The following is a 17,397-nucleotide window of genomic DNA, read 5'->3' as shown; positions in this document are numbered from 1 at the left end:
GACGAACAACATGTCTTCCTCCAGTTTTAAACCTTCAAAACATTTCAGTACATCCGTAGAATTGTGGATGTATGAAGGTAAGGATTCAACCAGAGGCTTGAGAAAATAGTCAAGAAATTGGCAGGTCACCTTGGTCAAACTCCCCACCCCTGAAATAATTGTCCGACCCTAGGGGGCTCAACAGATCCTTGTTCACCTTTTGGTAACAGGTACAAGGTGGGTACTCTAGGATGCGCAACAATTAACCCATCGTAGGTCTTTTTGTACATTATACCATTGATTACCGCTCTCTATAGTATAGAGTCCAAGTCTCTGGCAAATTCATTCATAGGGTTACAGGAGAATTTTTTATATATTCTGGTATCATATAACTGGCGTTTCACCTCCTTATCGTACATATCACATGTCCAAATCACTACATTTCCCTCACTACATTGCCCCCCTTGTCTGAAGGTTTGTAAATTACATCCTTCATGGTTTTTAATTCTTCCAAAGCACGCCTTTCATCACTGGGCATCCCAGTTATTACTGCGTAGTTGTTTCAATTCCTCAGTCACCATTCTAACAAATACTTCTACCTGCGGACAAAGGGACAATGTAGGATAGGCCATGTATTTCTTCCTTATATGATCTGGAATGGGATCACCATCCATTCCCTGAGCCTCCCTCCACAGTTCTTCCAAGGCTGTCAAAGCTTGTTCCTCATTTGAAAGAGCAGGGTCATCACCCTCCTCTTTAAAAATGTCTCCTCAAAAAAAATTTGCGGCCAAATAAATGTAGGTCTTAATCAAATATCGAAATATATTTATCAAAATAATCAAAATCATAAGTTGGAGAAAAGGTCAAGCCTCTGGATAAAATACCCTTATCTGTGCATCAGTAAATTGGTATTATGCGAGGTTAATTACCTTAAGTTCTTCCTTTTGGGCTTCGCAGAGCTTGCGTACTGTCCTGCTGGTACTGGTCTCTTTTATTTTGAGACATAACCGGAAGATCGATCCAACTGCGGACCAATATATGGAGGGTTATTTAAACCAATTCACCAAAAGATCACCGAAGTGATCCACTAATTCCCTATATTTCCCATATATTTGTTGAAAGGTATAATCTTTATTAATTTCAAAACACCAACAAAAAAGGAGTTAAAATTGCAGTGTATCTCTCCTCCTGTATTATTAGTTATCTGTGCCAGCCAGGCATCACCTATTATCTACCTGTGTGTACCTGCAGTGTACACACGGTTAATGGAGGAGTCTACACTGTATATTAAAAAACCTATCCTATGCCCCCCTCGACATGTTTCGCCGCAAGACGCGGCTTTGTCAAGAGGCTTAGGGGCACTGAATGAAAAAGCGCCAAAACAGGGGTTAAATAACCTCCTATTGTGACATCATGGTGGGGTGATATCCACTTCTGATTGGTGGGACACCATCCCATCCAATCATCCTCTATTTAATTTGATGGACATTTCCATGCGCCTATTGCTGCTCTCATAGTTCAACCAATCCGCATAGTTGTTTATTGGTTGCCTCGGTAATGCATCACATGATTGCTGCGTCATGATCTCAGAGCCGATGTTTACATCCGCCTCCTGCGCTATGACCCCTGCGCGAGCTCTTGTACCAGCGCCGATATCCACATCCGCTTCCTGCGCCGTGACCCCTGCGCGAGCTCTTACACCAGCGAGCGTACCTTACTGTCGGGGCTGCGCAGTTCTATATGCGCGGGGACTTAGTCTCCACGGGCATTTCCAAATAGATATAATAGTCAGTCACTATGTAATTTCATATGCGCCAGAATTTTATATAAGGGCTTCATGATGTAATCTGCGCACATACTTGGTCTTTCATAGTGCTCCATGTTGATAGGGATAAGCTCCAATAAAATACATTATTGCTCTATATGATGTTCTACATTATTCTATATTGTATATTATTATCACCATAGAAGTAGTTAATTATTTAGTGATAATTAAAAGGCAGCATATTGGTCCATCATGGTTAGTCCATCTACAATTCCCTCCCTGATGTCACTTCTGCAAGGTGTTTAGTAATTGTGTTGATAAATGTACACGATGTTATATACATTATGGCAGCTATTCTAAATGAATGCTGAGAAGGTAAATCCCTCATTGAGTCCATTAGGGCTCAGGCTTTTGAGTCGCTGTATCCATCTTGCTTCTTCACGGAGTAATTTCTTATCTAAATTGCCTCTTCTGGGGCCCAATGTCATCTTGATTAGTCCCCAAAATTTAAGGGTTTGTATATCACCTCTATGAAAATTTCTAACATGTCTCGCCAGTGGGGTATCAGTCCCGGTGCGGATAGTGCTGAGATGTTGAGATATCCGTCTTCTCAGTTGCTGTGTGGTTTTGCCCACATATAGCTTACCACATCCGCACTGGGCAATATATATTACTCCAGAAGTCTGGCAGTTGATAAAATCCCTAATAACATATTTCTTGTTGTCAATTGGGTTAACAAATTCTTTCATCCTAGGCAGGAATCCACAAAAGGTACACTTCCCACAAGGATGGGACCCTTTTATTGTAGACTTGAGCCATGTTCTTTCAGTTTTTTCAGCATAGAGGCTGTGAACCAGATGTTCTCTGATATTTTTCCCTCTCCTATATGTGATCGAAGGAAAAGGGGGGATGACATCTCTCAGATCATTGTCCGCCTGTAGAATAGGCCAGAATTGACGTAAAATATTCATTACCTGACGACTATTCTCGTCAAAAGTGCCAATACATCGTACCGTCTTAGTTATTGTTCCCGTTGTCTGTTTACTTTTCAGTAGCTCCTGTCTTGGGGTGTCACGAGCCCTAGCGAAGGCTCTATGAAGAACCTTCTTAGGATACCCCCTACTGATAAATCTGTTGTATAAAGTCCTGCATTCCCGTAGGAATGCTTCATCTGTGGAGCTGTTTCTCTTGGCACGCAAGTATTGTCCCACGGGGATGCCTCTCTTGAGGGGGGCAGGATGATGACTGCCCCACTCAAGAAAGCTATTGGTAGACGTGGGTTTCCTATATATGCATGTTTGGACGCTGCCATTGGGCTGCAGAGAAATCTGTAGGTCAAGAAAGTTGATGGTGGTCTGGTGAATTTCTGAAGTAAAAAACATCCCTATTGTATTGTTATTAAGTGTAGTGACAAATTGCTGGAATAGTGCTTCTGTGCCGTCCCAAAATAATAAAACATCATCAATAAATCGTGCCCAAAATAAAATGTGCGAGGTATACTGGAGATGGGTGTCTGTGAATACAATAGTGTGTTCCCACCACCCTAAGAAAAGATTTGCAAAATTAGGTGCACATGCCGTGCCCATTGCTGTGCCTTTGTGCTGTAAATAAAAGTGACCATCAAAAATAAAATAATTGTGTGTGAGTAAAAAGTGAAGGAGTGACAAAATAAATTGATTGTGCTCAATAAATTGTGTTCCTCTCGTGTTCAGGAAGTATTCAACCGCCTTTAGGCCCAATTCATGTTTTATGTTAGTATACAATGCCTCGACATCGAGACTCGCCACATGTGTATTTGGTGGAAAAGAGATTTCCTGCAGTCTAGATACAGCGTCCCCTGTATCCCTAACATAAGACGGTAAGGCTTGGACAAATGGAGTTAACATCTGGTTCACATATTGACTAATTCCCTCCGTGAGATTTTCATTTCCCGATACAATTGGACGTCCTGGGATAGGTATTTTTCTTTTATGTATCTTAGGTAATGCATACATTGTTGCTATAGTAGGCTTCACATTCAGCATATACCTAAATTCATCTTCAGTGATCAATCCATTATTTTTCGCCTCCGTAAGTATCAGTCTCAGTTCATTCAGGAATCTCTCAGTGGGGTTGGATTCAAGACGTCGATATGTTGTTTCATCCCGGATTAGTCGTCGGACCATATCCAGGTAATCATCTTTATTCATAATCACTATATTCCCCCCCTTATTGGAGGGCTTAATGATTATGTCCTGATTTTCTTCCAGATCACGTAATGCTTTATTCTCCTCACAGGTAAGATTTTGGTTTCCCCTCTTCCTAGGTCTCAACTCTTCCAATTTGGTACTAACCATCTGTACAAAGATGTTAATATTATCGAATTGTGTAAAATTGTTCGACATCTAGGTTTTAAATCCGAAAAAGGTGGACTGGGTCTCCTTGTACCACTTTCACCTTCCTCTAGTAATTCATAAAGATCACTCACCACTTGATTATCCAACCTTGCCTCTGTATCACTGTCACGTGATTTGTGTACTTTTTTAATATACAGTGTAGACTCCTCCATTAACCGTGTGTACACTGCAGGTACACACAGGTAGATAATAGGTGATGCCTGGCTGGCACAGATAACTAATAATACAGGAGGAGAGAGACACTGCAATTTTAACTCCTTTTTTGTTGGTGTTTTGAAATTAATAAAGATTATACCTTTCAACAAATATATGGGAAATAACCGGAAGATCACCATCATTTTCTTCCCCGCCCATTTCAGGCATACATCTGTCTAAAAAATATTCCCCACCAGCTGTAACGGTCTGAGTAGTGGATCCGCTGTAGCACTGGAGAAAGCCGCACCAGGGAGCGGAGTCTAAGGAGCCGCTGGTTTTCACCAGAGCCCACCGCAAAGCGGGATGGACTTGCTGCGGCAGGCGAACTCCCAGGTCGCTACCCCTGGTACACCTAACCCACAGTGGCGGCCAAGGTGAGGCGTGATACATTTTAATAAGAACACTCAATCAGGCAGGAAGGTTAGGGCAGGCGGCTAGGTACGTGGTCAGGAAATGAAGAAAAATGGAACTGGTACACGGTATAGACAGGATACTGCAAGGAACGCTTTCTCAATGGTTACAAGGCACAGAGATGCGGCAGGGGTCAAGATCCGGCATGGGGTTTGTAACTGGGAATCTTCAGATGTACATATTTGGCAGACAGCCAGACCCTGTCCCCAGGAGAGAAGACTAGGGGTGGCTTTCTCTTCTTGTCAGCCTTAGACTTCATGCGGGAGGAGGCAAGAACTAGAGAGCGTCGGGTTTCCTGCAAATAGCCATAAAGTCTCAAACCTGTTAATCAACAGAAGGTACCCGAGAAGCAGTGGGTAGATGAAGAGATGGATGAGGGTGGCGACTGTAAACAAGAATAGAGATGTTCTTGTAGCCTCAGAGTCCCAGTGGTTATAGTAAAACTCCGCCCATGGTAACAGATTGGCCCAATCGTCCTGCTGTGCAGAAACTAAATGGCTGAGATAATCCCCTAAAATTTTGTTGACCGTTGGTCTGCGAGTGATATACTGAGAGAGAAGTCCAACTTGCCCTTCAGGCGAGAGCAGAGAGTCCGCCAAGATTTGGAGACAAACTGGACCCCTCGATCAGAGACAATGTGTAAAGACAATCCATGAAGGCGAAAAATATGCCGGAAGAATTGATCCACCAGCTGTGGGGCAGTGGGAAGTCCAGGCAGTGGTACAAAATGAGCCATTTTGGAGAAACGATCCGTGGCCACCCAAATGACAGTGTTGTTAGAGGAGGACGGCAGATCCGTGATGAAGTCCATTGCAATGTGTCCATGGACACTCCGGAATGGGCAAAGGTTGTAAAAGACCCGCAGGTTTAAAGGAAAGCTATCACTTGTTTTCTCCCACACTATCCACATGTACTGGTGTATAGTGCGGGAGATGCTGATTAAAATGAGCCCTACCTTGTCCGGATGTGAGCCGTCGTTCTCCCGCAATTGTAGTTTTATTATCTGTTGAAATCTTCCTGTAACTGGCACGGGCGGGCCTTCGGCGCTTAACCGGCACTGACGTCAGCGCCGCTTTTGAATATTCATACATGCTGAAGGTCGACTGGCGTGACCTCAATCAGTTGGTCTAATGGGACAATATGCCGTGGGGTGGAGTCCCAGCCCACCATATCAGAGGACCGAGAAAGAGCGTCGGCTTTAATGTTCTTGGCCGCTGGCCAAAAATGAATAAGGAAATTAAATCTGGAAAAGAAAAGTTACCATCTGGCCTGTCAGGGATTCAGTCGCTGAGCAGACTGTAAATACAGGATATTTTTATGATCCGAGTAAATATTGACAGAATGAGAAGATCTTTCCAGAAGGTGACGCCATTCTTCCAGGGCGAGCTGTATGGCCAAGAGTTCGCAATCTCCTATGGTGTAATCCTTCTCAGCTGGCGAAATTGTCTTGGAAAAGAACCCGCAAGTCACCTGGAAATCTTCTGGGACAGGACCGCATCGGCACCTACAGAGGAGGCATCCACCTAAAAAAAAGAATGGTTTGCACCACCAGGGAAGTCAAGACTACGGAAGCGGCTTTTTAGGAGGCTAAATGTCCGCTCTATCATGGACTGGGTGTTGTTTTTATGGGATTTATTAAATCACGCTTCGGCTCTATTTCTTGGACTGAAATAGGTGGTGAGGAGCCATTGACTAAGGCGATATCCGTTGTCTCTTATTGGTTGAAATGCAAAAAATGGTTCATCATTCCAGCCTATAATTCTAGTGTTGTTCTGTTAAGACATTTAAAATAGGCAAAGGCACAGTGTTCACGTGCCATCATTCTCATTCCTTAGTTTTGATTTCAAAATACTAGAACCATAGCTATGTTATGTTTCCATCTCTTCATATTGTCATCTGTGTAAATGTCAAGCAGAAATCTGATAAATATTTACTATTCTTTGGCAGATGAAAAGGATGTCCTTTGACCCTTGCAATTTAAAGGTCGCTTCTTTCATTTGACACTTGAAGCTTGAGGTTTCTTCATCGTGGCCAACATTCACCACAGTGAATGATAATTTCTTTCACAAACTACTTAAGAGTAGTGAGGTCGCGAACATAAAATTTTCCGTTCGCGAGCGGCGGACGCGAATTTCCACAAATGTTCGCGAACCGCCATAGACTTCAATAGGCAGGCAAATTTTAAAACCCACAGGGACTCTTTCTGGCCACAATAGTGATGGAAAAGTTGTTTCAAGGGGACTAACACCTGGACTGTGGCGTGTCAGAGGGGGATCCATGGCAAAACTCCCATGGAAAATTACTGGTTTTAATCCATAAAGGTGCATAAATCGCCTAACATTCCTAAATTGTTTGGAATAACGTGCTTAAGGTGTGTTTAGTAGTACTATTCCTATCAGTTTAATCCGTGTTATGTCCCCAGGGGACGTGTATATGGCTTTGGCCTTATACTGTACAGAGTGATTGCTTATGACTTCTTGTACATTCAGGTATCATGGGGGCAGCGCACTCAGTTATCATGGGGGCAGCGCACTCAGGTATCATGGGGGCAGTGCACTCAGGTATCATGGGGGCAGGGCACTCAGATATCATGGGGGCAGCGCACTCAGGTATCATGGGGGCAGCGCACTCAGGTATCATGGGGGCAGCGCACTCAGGTATCATGGGGGCAGCGCACTCAGGTATCATGGGGGCAGCGCACTCAGGTATCATGGGGGCAGCGCACTCAGATATCATGGAGGCAGCGCACTCAGGTATCATGGGGGCAGCGCACTCAGCCTATGAGTCCAGGATGGGTCTGTTAGGGATTTTCTCAGTCTCTGGTGTTGGTGTTACAGGTATCACAGGTGTACCGCACTCAGCCTGGGAATCAGACACGATCCCAACACAGTCATCTGCCTTAGCAGTTAACCCTTTATTCTCTGGCTCTGCACATACAGCATTACTGGTCGCCCCTTTTCATCCACATTCAATGTAATATCAGTACATAGTGCAGGCAATCCCTCAGCGACAACAGCTGCAGGCTCCCCGGATGTGTCCACCCCTATCCTAACAGCATTGCCTTGTCAGACAATATTCCTCACATATTCATAGTCAGTGTCTTTATTACTTATCACTTCCCGTCTCCGGTACACTTGTCTCCTGGTTTCCCTCCTCATTTGTGGGGCCCAGTCCTGTATTTTGGGGGGCGCACTCTTTCCTCTGGGTCTCTCTCAGTACAGTGAGCTCCCGCAGAAAAACATCCAAACACTCACATTTCAGCAGTTTTTCTTTAGGATCTTTCTCTCTTTTAATTTCATCCCTTACTCTTGAAATGTGTAATTCCTTCTTAAATATTTCTTAGCAACTTTACTACTTACAGCAGCGGAGATCTCTTCATCCACAACCCCCGACCAACCTCCACAAGATGGACCTTCTCCAGCATCATGGTGAAGGCCGAGCTCCAGACCAGGGGCTTTCCCAGAAGGCTCAGCCCAGCTCCCTTCACTTCCTCCTGTCCTTCCTCTGTACAGTATAAGGCAAGCTCCATATACAGCAGCCAGGGGCCGGTAATCCCACAGCCCAGAGGGACACTGAGAGACCAACCAGACTGTTCTCTAATGTTACCCGGCCCACAAACCCCACACTCCAAAGAAGGTATGCAGTGCGAATTAAGTACACCGGCCCAGAGGAGGGCGCCTCCACAAGGCAGTTCATGGGGAGAGACCTACTTAAGAACTTTATGAAGTTTGATGCCAGTGAGGTCTTCGCCCTAATCCATGTACCGACCACCAGGATCTATGACATCAGCTTCAAGCTCCCTCAGAACCTGGACTTGTTCTGGGAAATATATAATTCCACCAGACACAATGAGATGTAGAGAGATCTGCAGGTCATCCAGCTGTTCAAGCCCCTGGCCATGGTGGTCACCATTCTGTTTCAGTCAGAGGTGGTGGCATTGGTTGACTTACAGCACTGGCTGAACAATGTCTGGCCCTCAGCTCATCTGACAAGATCTACGATGAAGAAGGGATCTGGAATGGAGGATGCAGAGTAAAAGTCCAACTTTCCCAGGAACGTGGCGTCACCAGACATCTGCCTCGTGTCTTCTATTTAGGATCGGAGAGGGGTATCTGCTATTACCCAGGGCAACCAAGACTGTGCCATAGATGTGGGGACAGAAACCTGGCTTATACCTGCCCCCATGTAAAATATTCTGTGTGTGGAGATTTGGGGCACACAAGAGATTCATGTACAGGTCAGGTTATATGTAATCTGTGTTCAGAGTGCGGACTTAACTTCCAGTAATGCCCCTATGCACAGCACAATCAGAATAATGCCCATCCAATGGATGAATCTGAGGAGCATAAATCCTGGGATCTACCAGGGACATTGGATGTACAAGGGGAGCGCAGCTCTGAGGTACAAGGTGTTACTACCCTAGAGTCAACCACCGGGGATGGCAAGGTTTGTGCGCTCGAGAGGTGGTGTGGTTGTTCGCCACCGGGGGCTCGAAGGGGACAACAGGCATTTTATGATCCCGGACGGGATCCACCTGAACGATAAAGGCTTGGACATATTTTTGTGCGGCCATCAGGATGGCCTAGAATAGGCACTTTTCCTCCTTAGTGGCGGGCGGTGCACCGCATAGGTGTACACGGGCTCCTCGGTGGCCTGGTAAGAGAGGAGTTGGAGGAAAAGGTACCGAGGGCACATATGCTTGCCAGGAGTCTGGTCGCCATATCGCCTTGGTAAGAGTTTTTGGTTTATGTTGAGGTAAAAGATGATATTAACTGCCGTAAACTTTTAAATGGTTATGTTGTTTACATAAAATTGAGTCTGTTTTTTTGGGGGGAAAGGGGGAGAGGGCTCTTGGTATATAAGGGGAAGTGTGTTCTATGCAGTGAAATGTACACTACTGTTACACCAGATATGAGTTGCACTGGTGTGACACTGTGCCCTGGCAGGCCCTGAAACGCACATGTGTGAAGGAAACTGACTGATATTATTTCACAGTCAAAGTATTTATTTTTATTTTTATAAATGCAAGCTATTGGGACACCAGAAATGTAAGCAGTTCTATTCATCTCAGTTTAATCCCTGTTACGTCCCCTATCAGGGGACGTGTATATGGCATCGATTTTAGGACCCGGGAGATGGATAAAGATGCTTGGTTGGTCCTCCTACTTCAAATTTTGGGCACTGCAAGTGCAATGTAATGTGCCACCAGATTGGAGTGGTGTGTTTAAGTAGTACTATTCCTATCAGTTTAATCCCTGTTATGGGCCTTTTTTTTTTGTTTTGTTTTTTTGGGGTTTTTGAAGCCACAGTTCATCACCAGAGGCCAGAAAATTAGGCATGTACACATGCCTGAAAAAATAGGTATTGTTGCAGCCGCTGTAGCAGCGGCCAGAAAAATTTGTTTGTTTCCCAGGCAGAAAGTGCCCTAAAACATTGCGGCTTGAACCCTAGTTGGTGGCGGATAAGTCACGCAAGTCCTCCGGCATTCAGAGATAAAATACAGCAGCGTGTGGACCATTTTTAGCCCAAGGCAGCTCATCTGATCAGGCCTTGTTCAGTCAAATGTATCGCCCACTTTCAGTCCCTTCGGGATCCATCCCTCATTCATCTTAATAAAGGAGAGGTAATCTAGACTTTTTTGACCTAGGCGACTTCTCTTCTCAGGGACAATACCTCCTGCTGCACTGAAGGACCTTTCTGACAGGACAGTTCTAGCGCAAATTGGGATAGCTCAGGCCACAGGTCAAGCCGACACACCCAGTAGTCAAGGGGTTCATCGCTCCTCAGAGTGTCGATATCTGCGGTTAAGGCCAGGTAGTCTGCTACCTGTTGGTTGAGTCGTTCTCTATGGGTGGACCCCAAAGGACTGTGGCGATTTTCCGCATGTCTGTACAGCATCCTGTCCTTGCCGGCGTGGTCGTGGGAGGAGGAGGATTACTTTCACCTCTTCCCACGTACAACACCATGGGTACCAGATAGGTGACAACGAGCACCCTGGGATACCTGTTGTGGTTGGTCGTCCTCCTCAAAGCCACATTCCTCCTGACTCCTCTTCCTCACAATCCTGGCCTCACTGGCATGTTGTTTCGCCGCTTGATATCTGAAAAGTGGCCATGGCCGTGTAGGAACGCCTGAAATGGCCACACACCTTCCTGGCCTGCTTCAGGACATCCTGTAAGCCTGGGTACTTGAGCACAAAGCATTGTACAATCAGATTACACACATGTGCCATGCACGGAACATTTGTCAACTTGCCCAAATCTAATGCCGCCAACAAATTTCTTCCGTTGTCACAAACCACCTTGCCGATCTCCAGTAGGTGCGGAGTCAGCCACTGATCCACCTGTGCGTTCAGAGCGGAAAGGAGTGCTTGAGCGGTGTGACTCTTTCAGGCAAGTCAACCCCAAGACGGCGTGACACTGCTGTATCCGGGATGTGGAATAGCACGTGGGGGGGGGGGGGGGTGCCGTTGATGTGGAGCAAGACGCAGCAGCAGAAGAGGACTCAGCCGAGAAGGTTATGGAAGAGGATGGAGTAGGAGGAGTAGAGGAGGTGGCAGCAGGCCTGCCTGCAAGTTGTGGTGGTGTCACCAAATCCTCTGCAGAGCCATGCATTCCATGCTTGGCAGCCATCACCAGGTTTACCCAATGCGCAGTGTAGGTGATATACCTGCCCTGACCATGCTTTGCAGACCAGGTATCAGTAGTCAGATGGACCCTTGCCCCAACACTGTGTGCCAGACATGCCATTACTTCCTTTTGCTCAATCGAGTGCAGGTTGGGGATTGCCTTTTGTGCAAAGAAATTTCAGCTGGGTACCTTACACTTCGGTGTCCCAATAGCTACAAATTTTTTGAACACCTCAGACTCCACCAGCTTGTATAGTAAAAGCTGGCGGGCTAGCAGTTCCGACAAGCCAGCTGTCAGACACCGGGCAAGGGGGTGACTTTGTGACATTGGCTTTTTACGCTCAAACATGTCCTTGACAGACACCTGACTGTGAGCAGATGAGCAGGAACTGCTCAAGGCGAGAGACGGATGGTTGAGAGGGGGCAAGGAGGGCAGCAGTGGTTGACCTGGCTGAGGAGGATGGCGTCTTTGAGTTTGTGTGCTGCTTGTACTCATGTGTTGATCCCATAGGCGTTTCTGATGTGAGATCATGTGCCTTCGCAAAGCAGTTGTACCTAGGTGGGTGTTGGACTTCCCACGACTCAGTATCTTTTGGCACAGGTTGCAAATGGCCTCGCTGTTGTCAGAGGCAGACACACAAAAAAAAATGCCACACTGCTGAGCTCTGCGATGATGGCATTCTGGTGGTGGCAACAGCATCCGTATTGTCTGGCTGACCCTGGGTGCCGATGCATGCTGTCTGACTGTGCCACTAGCTCCTTGCGACGACCTCCCCCTGCTTCCAACTCGTCTCCTCCTGCTCTGTCTCCCCATCTGAACTTTCCCCCTGTTCTTCTCTTCTAGCGGGCACCCATGTGACATCCACGGACGCAACTCAAGAAAGGATGCAGCAGCGGTACAACATCATCACACCGTATGTCCATGTGTGTAATGCTGCCTGACTGAGACATATCCCTGTTATCTACATCCTCTGGCAATAATGATTTTGCATCACTCATTTCTTCCAACTGATGTGTAAATAACTCCTGACGGATTAAGTAAAGCGGCTGTGGTGCTAGTGTTGGTGGTGGCGGCAGGCGGGCGAGTGGTAACTTGAGAGGTGCCCTAAGCTAGAGGAGGAGAATAGTGCGTCAAGGTTCTGAGCGGAAGCTGTAGAAGATTGGGTGTCCTGTGTTAGCCAGTCAACTATGTCCTCAGAACTTTGCGAGTTCAGGGTACATGGCCTCTGAACACTGTCCATTATTCTAGGGCCAAAGGGAATCACAGCACCACGACGGCCCCTGCGGGGTGGCCTGCCTCTGCCTCTCTGTTTTCTTTTTTTCAATTAGTGGTACTATGCGTGCAAGCTACTGTGACAACAGATATGAGGGGCACTGTGTTCTGGCAGAAGTTGGCAGAGTAGACGCTGTAGGCCTGACACACGCTTTTAGACAACTAACTGCTATTCAGTCTATTAGTCAAAATTGTATATTTTTTTTAAATGTACACTACTGTTACACCTGATATGAATTGCACTAGTGTGACACTGAGCCCTGGCAGGCCCAAAAACTCCCAAGTGTGAAGTAAACTGACTGATATTATTTCACAGTGAAAAAAGTTTTTTTTTTTTTGTTAAATGTACACTACTGTTACACCAGATATGACTTGCATTGGTTTGACACTGAGCCCTGGAAGGCCAAAAAAACTCACAAGTTGTAAGTAAACTGACTGATATTATTTCACAGTTAAATGTACACTACTGTTACACCAGATATGATTTGCACTAGTTTGACACTGATCCCTGCAGGCCAAAAAACTCCCAAGTGTTTTGTAAACTGACTGATTTTATTTCACACCCAAATTTACACTACTGTTACACCATATATGAGTAGCACTGGTGTGACACTGTGCCCTTGCAGGCCCTGAAATGCACTTCTGTGATGGAAACTGACTTTTATTATTTCACAGTCAAAAAAGTTTTTTTTGGAAAGAAAAAATGCAGACTGATGTTTGAGCCCTAAAAAGGGCTTTTTTGGGTGCTGTCCTTACAGCAGAGATTATATGAGTCCTTCGTGGGGGATGCGGATGTACAGGCTAACCACATCTACTGAGCAAAGACTCCACCATTCTTGCAACTGGATTTCTCTCATGGTTTGTAATAAATGACCCGTATCCTTAAGATATGATGGAATACTCTGAAGCAAAGGGCACATTAGCCAATCAACATAATGGCATGGATCTGACACGTGATAAGATGGGCTCAATGGTAAAGAAATTGTCGACCATGATTGAAGCACATGTTGATGTAAAGACTACAGATGGCTACCTTCTCCGTCTCTTCTGTGTTGGATTCACAAAGAAGCGCAACAATCAGATCAGAAAGACATCCTGTGCCCAGAATCAACAAGTCCGTCAGATTCGCAAAACGATGATGGAAATCCTGACCCGAGAGGTGCAAACAAATGACCTGAAGGAAGTTGTTAAAAAAAAACTGATCCCAGACAGCATAGGCAAAGACATTAAAAAAGGCCGGCCAATCTATCTATCCTCTCCATGATGTCTATCTTCGTAAAGTCAAGATGCTGAAAAAGACTATTTAAGCTGGGTAAATTTATGGAGCTCCACGGAGAGGGAGGGGCTTCTGGAAAGCCTTCTGGAGATGACACAGGCGCCAAAGTTGAACGGGCTGATGGATATGAGCCTCCTGTACAGGAGTCTGTCTGAGATGCTTGAGCTGAAGTCGTCTGCAAAAAATAAACAAACTGTTCTATAAAAAAGGAAAACATTTTTTACATTTGTCCATTGACCCACAGCAAAGCTCCAAGTTTATGTTGAAAGAATTTAACACACATATCCTTCAAAAATATCCTTAAAAAATAGTGTTGTTGTAGGCCATAATATCTGTACCTAATCTGCCTTTCAAGGCTGTAATATTTTATTGATTATTTTAGTTTTTTTTATTGGATTTATGGATCTTTAACATTACTTATTTAGTAACTAACCATGTTGCTATGGTGAAATGCCTAGCTTAATTTTAGCCAAGGGAAAAAGTATATATATTTTTTTCAATAACATGACCATGGCTCAAGATTGTCTGAAACCACTTTACTTTTTTAGGACAGTGTTTAAAGCATAGAGGATACACAGTGTATATGTACATTGGGGTGCCCTGAAACTAGCGACCAATGACGTAAATGTATGTCGTAAAATAGAACAATGACAGAATTGACCAAAGGGCGATGTTAACCGTCTACCTGCTGGTAACAGCATCCAACCAAGCATGGATAATGATGGACTATAGCTAGTCCAATGCAGTCCACCATAAAACCTGCAGATGTGGGGATCAGGAATGGTCACACTATTTGAAAGATTGTATATATAAGATAACTTTGTTTCTTATTCTTAAGTGTCCAAGAAGGGACTAATATAAGTCATAGCTTGTCCGTTAAATCTATGATCTATCTGACTATGATACTGGGGCGTACAATCTACCCCCAAATACATAAGCAGTTTCCTATACAAAGTGGATATAAACTAAAAAAGATCAAAAAACTGTCCAATAAAGTTCAGAACATATGATCCTGCCAAGAAACTGCCAGCTTGTCAGGAAATACTGTGCAAAATTTTCTCTGAGACGCATGACGGCCTGGGTTGATCTTCTTGATGACTCCTGTAGTCCAGGCAGAGCTTCTTCCACTTCATCCAGATCCCTGGGGGGAGGCTCCTTGGTTAGTACAAAGTTGTGGAGAACAACAGCTGCCTTGACAACCTGATCAACTACGTACGGGTGCAGTTGGATCGACCGTGTGAAGATCCGCCATTTGCCTGCAACAATTCCAAAGGCACACTCCACATAGCGTCTTGCACGTAATAGTCTGTAGTTGAAGATCCGCTGGCGGTGGTAGAGTTCTTGGCTAGAGTGAGGCTTCAGCAAATTGACACACATCTGGAAGACCTCGTCCCAGGAAAGGCCCTTGCTTGAGGAAGTCCCGTCTCACGAGAGTAGATCCTTCTCCCCATGGCAGAGTTCTTAAACACACGGGAGTCGTTGGTTCTTGCATATGACCCGATGTCCACATCGATGAATTTGTACTGCGCATCCTCATAAAGAACTTTTTGTTATTGAAATACTCCGACCCCGTGTGCGCCGGCTTCTGGATCCTGATGTGCTTCCTGTCGATTGCTCCAACACAGTTTGGAAACTGTGTGACTTCTTGGAACTTCTCTGCAATGCCAAGACAATGTTTTGCTGAAGGTTGCGGAAGAAAGTCTGCTAGAAGGCAATCCCACAGGGCCTCGTAGGTGGTCTAGACAATTCCAGAGATGGTGGAAACTCCTAGGCAAAACTGGAAATGGAGCGACGAAAAACTCTCACCAGATGCCAGGAACCTGAAATAAAATGGTTTAAAAAAGGGTTTCAATATTTTGCAAAACACATTAGATGAACACTGCAAAACAAAAAACAGGATTTTGACTACATACCTGAGGGTTAAGATGAGGCTTTCCTCTGGCGAGATGCTCCTTCTGAGGTGGGTGTCTTGGCGACGGATCTTTTCACCCATGTTTTGGACCATCAAACTTTCTACAGTCATGTGTAGGTAGGTTGCAAACTTCTCAGGGTGCTGGCTCAGCTCCAGGTGCAAAGTACTGTGCACCACATGGGTCATCTGTGCTGCAGTGATGTAATGGATCCAATATCTTCTCCGGTGACGTCTCACATCATCTTTTCCTTCTTCTTTGTTGGGCACGCCACAGCAGCACATCAAAACTGGTGGGTGGGAAATATGGTGAAATTTGCAATGGTAAAAGTCTGACAGCAAGCAATCCAAGTAACAGTACTTTCCCACTCAATGCTGAAATTCAGACTGCGGCCGGATCATTGTGTCATCCTTTTATACCCTCCCCTTGGAGTAGGAGGCGGAGCTTCAGGTGTTGCAAGGTGTGACAGACGTTATTAACGGATGTAATAAGGGTTATATTGGATAATGACGGATAAACAATTATCCATTTTAATAACAGGACTTTGAACTCTATTCACCCGTTAATTCATCCGTTATTATACGTCCGTTTTTTTTTATTTTACTATACATAAAACGGATCTTTAATGACTGATAAATGAACTATATTGTGAAATGAGCCTAACTCAGTTTGGATCCTAAGGAAGGAACACAATTAGAGATGAGCGAATTTTTGAAACATTTGATTCGGCCGATTCACCAAATTTTTCGATAAAATTTGTTTCGGTCTGAATTTATTATTGTGGTGAATCGATATAAAAAACGGCTATTTCTTGCCTACGGAGAGGCTCAATAGGGGTGTAGAACACTTTGCCTTGTCCTAACATGCATAGGGAGTGTGCTGTGTTAGTGAAATAATCCTATTATTCATTATGCCATGTAGACATAGCTATTAAAATAACTGCCGCAGAGCGTATGGATGTGGCAGATTTTTTTATGTAATTTCATATGAATTTATTTACACTTTTTGATTACCCATTCTGATGAGCATCGAGTTGGCGGTCCGCTGCGAGGCGAGCTACCACCTGTTCTAGCCCCTGCCTCTCAGCGCACCCCCCCATACTCTGAGTGTCCACTTGAAAAGGGAGGGACTGCAGTACCAGCAACTTGGACAGGAGCACATTCAGCTTCTGTGCCATTGGAAAATTGGGCGCATAAAGCTAGAAGTGGCTGCAGTGAAAAAGCTCGTACTTGTATCTTAAAATCGAGCTGGCGGTCCTTCAACAGCCAAGATACCACCTGTTCCAGCCCCTGCCTCTCAGCACCCCCCTGACTGTGAAAGTGCGAATGTTTCATTTAATCAGTTATGGTTCATTATCGCTCTATCGAGTTTTTGAAATTTAAAGTGAAATTTAAATTTAAGATTTAATAAATGTGTGGTTACAAAAGACCAAATCTAACAAGGAGTCACATGTCAGCATAATGACAGTCTAGAGGTGGCAGCAGCATGAGAAGACCATAATCTGTCAGAATTACACAGCCTGGAATTGGTGGCAGCAAGAGGAGACCATATAGTGGCTGAATGA

The 17,397-nt window shown here is 45.0% G+C and overlaps 1 pseudogene; it reads left to right on the top strand.

Annotated features, from left to right (window-relative positions):
* The first annotated feature begins 13,539 nt into the window (after positions 1-13,539).
* LOC130313438 (40S ribosomal protein S3a-like) lies at positions 13,540-14,078 on the top strand (annotated as a pseudogene).
* Positions 14,079-17,397: the final 3,319 nt, after the last annotated feature.

The sequence above is a fragment of the Hyla sarda genome, chromosome 1 (genome assembly GCF_029499605.1).
Source record: "Hyla sarda isolate aHylSar1 chromosome 1, aHylSar1.hap1, whole genome shotgun sequence".
Lineage (NCBI taxonomy): Eukaryota > Metazoa > Chordata > Amphibia > Anura > Hylidae > Hyla > Hyla sarda.
Note: the sequence above shows the minus strand (reverse complement) of the source record. Positions and strands in the feature narration are given on the sequence as shown.